Source organism: Convolutriloba macropyga, unplaced genomic scaffold, assembly GCF_964194025.1.
Source record: "Convolutriloba macropyga unplaced genomic scaffold, txConMacr16.3 SCAFFOLD_5441, whole genome shotgun sequence".
Taxonomy (NCBI): domain Eukaryota; kingdom Metazoa; phylum Xenacoelomorpha; order Acoela; family Convolutidae; genus Convolutriloba; species Convolutriloba macropyga.
In genome coordinates, this window is record NW_027450934.1 from 10001 (window position 1) to 13312 (window position 3312).

Sequence of the window (3312 nt, forward strand, 5' to 3'; positions counted from 1 at the left end):
AGCTAGCTTGGGTTAGCTTGAGCTAGCTTGAGTTAGCTCGGGTTAGCTTGAGTTAGCTTGAGTTAGCTTTAGCTAGCTTGAGTTAGCTTGAGTTAGCTTGAGTTAGCTTGAGTTAGCTTTAGCTAGCTTGAGTTAGCTTGAACTAGCTTGAGTTAGCTTGAGCTAGCTTGAGTTAGCTTGAGTTAGCTTGAGTTAGCTTTAGCTAGCTTGAGTTAGCTTGAACTAGCTTTAGTTAGCTTGAGTTAGCTTGAGTTAGCTTGAGTTAGCTTGAGTTAGCTTGTCTTAGCTTTAGCTAGCTTGAGTTAGCTTGAACTAGCTTTAGCTACCTTGAGTTAGCTTGAGTTAGCTCGGGTTAGCTTGAGTTAGCTTGAGTTAGCTTGAGTTAGCTTTAGCTAGCTTGAGTTAGCTTGAGTTAGCTTGAGTTAGCTTGAACTAGCTTGAGTTAGCTTGAGTTAGCTTGAGTTAGCTTGAGTTAGCTTGAGTTAGCTTGAGTTAGCTTGTCTTAGCTTTAGCTAGCTTGAGTTAGCTTGAACTAGCTTTAGCTACCTTGAGTTAGCTTGAGTTAGCTCGGGTTAGCTTGAGTTAGCTTGAGTTAGCTTGAGTTAGCTTTAGCTAGCTTGAGTTAGCTTGAGTTAGCTTGAGTTAGCTTGAGTTAGCTTGAATTAGCTTGAGTTAGCTTGAGTTAGCTTTAGCTAGCTTGGGTTAGCTTGAGCTAGCTTGAGTTAGCTCGGGTTAGCTTGAGTTAGCTTGAGTTAGCTTTAGCTAGCTTGAGTTAGCTTGAGTTAGCTTGAGTTAGCTTGAGTTAGCTTTAGCTAGCTTGAGTTAGCTTGAACTAGCTTGAGTTAGCTTGAGCTAGCTTGAGTTAGCTTGAGTTAGCTTGAGTTAGCTTTAGCTAGCTTGAGTTAGCTTGAACTAGCTTGAGTTAGCTTGAGTTAGCTTGAGTTAGCTTGTCTTAGCTTTAGCTAGCTTGAGCTAGCTTGAACTAGCTTTAGCTACCTTGAGTTAGCTTGAGTTAGCTCGGGTTAGCTTGAGTTAGCTTGAGTTAGCTTGAGTTAGCTTTAGCTAGCTTGAGTTAGCTTGAGTTAGCTTGAGTTAGCTTGAACTAGCTTGAGTTAGCTTGAGTTAGCTTGAGTTAGCTTGAGTTAGCTTGAGTTAGCTTGTCTTAGCTTTAGCTAGCTTGAGTTAGCTTGAACTAGCTTTAGCTACCTTGAGTTAGCTTGAGTTAGCTCGGGTTAGCTTGAGTTAGCTTGAGTTAGCTTGAGTTAGCTTTAGCTAGCTTGAGTTAGCTTGAGTTAGCTTGAGTTAGCTTGAGTTAGCTTGAATTAGCTTGAGTTAGCTTGAGTTAGCTTTAGCTAGCTTGGGTTAGCTTGAGCTAGCTTGAGTTAGCTCGGGTTAGCTTGAGTTAGCTTGAGTTAGCTTTAGCTAGCTTGAGTTAGCTTGAGTTAGCTTGAGTTAGCTTGAGTTAGCTTTAGCTAGCTTGAGTTAGCTTGAACTAGCTTGAGTTAGCTTGAGCTAGCTTGAGTTAGCTTGAGTTAGCTTGAGTTAGCTTTAGCTAGCTTGAGTTAGCTTGAACTAGCTTGAGTTAGCTTGAGCTAGCTTGAGTTAGCTTGAGTTAGCTTGAGTTAGCTTTAGCTAGCTTGAGTTAGCTTGAACTAGCTTGAGTTAGCTTGAGTTAGCTTGAGTTAGCTTGAGTTAGCTTGTCTTAGCTTTAGCTAGCTTGAGCTAGCTTGAACTAGCTTTAGCTACCTTGAGTTAGCTTGAGTTAGCTCGGGTTAGCTTGAGTTAGCTTGAGTTAGCTTGAGTTAGCTTGAGCTAGCTTGAGTTAGCTTGAGTTAGCTTGAGTTAGCTTTAGCTAGCTTGAGTTAGCTTGAACTAGCTTGAGTTAGCTTGAGCTAGCTTGAGTTAGCTTGAGTTAGCTTGAGTTAGCTTTAGCTAGCTTGAGTTAGCTTGAACTAGCTTGAGTTAGCTTGAGTTAGCTTGAGTTAGCTTGAGTTAGCTTGTCTTAGCTTTAGCTAGCTTGAGCTAGCTTGAACTAGCTTTAGCTACCTTGAGTTAGCTTGAGTTAGCTCGGGTTAGCTTGAGTTAGCTTGAGTTAGCTTGAGTTAGCTTTAGCTAGCTTGAGTTAGCTTGAGTTAGCTTGAGTTAGCTTGAACTAGCTTGAGTTAGCTTGAGTTAGCTTGAGTTAGCTTGAGTTAGCTTGAGTTAGCTTGAGTTAGCTTGTCTTAGCTTTAGCTAGCTTGAGTTAGCTTGAACTAGCTTTAGCTACCTTGAGTTAGCTTGAGTTAGCTCGGGTTAGCTTGAGTTAGCTTGAGTTAGCTTGAGTTAGCTTTAGCTAGCTTGAGTTAGCTTGAGTTAGCTTGAATTAGCTTGAGTTAGCTTGAGTTAGCTTTAGCTAGCTTGGGTTAGCTTGAGCTAGCTTGAGTTAGCTCGGGTTAGCTTGAGTTAGCTTGAGTTAGCTTTAGCTAGCTTGAGTTAGCTTGAGTTAGCTTGAGTTAGCTTGAGTTAGCTTTAGCTAGCTTGAGTTAGCTTGAACTAGCTTGAGTTAGCTTGAGCTAGCTTGAGTTAGCTTGAGTTAGCTTGAGTTAGCTTTAGCTAGCTTGAGTTAGCTTGAACTAGCTTTAGTTAGCTTGAGTTAGCTTGAGTTAGCTTGAGTTAGCTTGAGTTAGCTTGTCTTAGCTTTAGCTAGCTTGAGTTAGCTTGAACTAGCTTTAGCTACCTTGAGTTAGCTTGAGTTAGCTCGGGTTAGCTTGAGTTAGCTTGAGTTAGCTTGAGTTAGCTTTAGCTAGCTTGAGTTAGCTTGAGTTAGCTTGAGTTAGCTTGAGTTAGCTTGAGTTAGCTTGAGTTAGCTTGTCTTAGCTTTAGCTAGCTTGAGTTAGCTTGAACTAGCTTTAGCTACCTTGAGTTAGCTTGAGTTAGCTCGGGTTAGCTTGAGTTAGCTTGAGTTAGCTTGAGTTAGCTTTAGCTAGCTTGAGTTAGCTTGAGTTAGCTTGAGTTAGCTTGAGTTAGCTTGAATTAGCTTGAGTTAGCTTGAGTTAGCTTTAGCTAGCTTGGGTTAGCTTGAGCTAGCTTGAGTTAGCTCGGGTTAGCTTGAGTTAGCTTGAGTTAGCTTTAGCTAGCTTGAGTTAGCTTGAGTTAGCTTGAGTTAGCTTGAGTTAGCTTTAGCTAGCTTGAGTTAGCTTGAACTAGCTTGAGTTAGCTTGAGCTAGCTTGAGTTAGCTTGAGTTAGCTTGAGTTAGCTTTAGCTAGCTTGAGTTAGCTTGAACTAGCTTGAGTTAGCTTGAGTTAGCTTGAGTTAGCTTGAGTTAGCTTGAG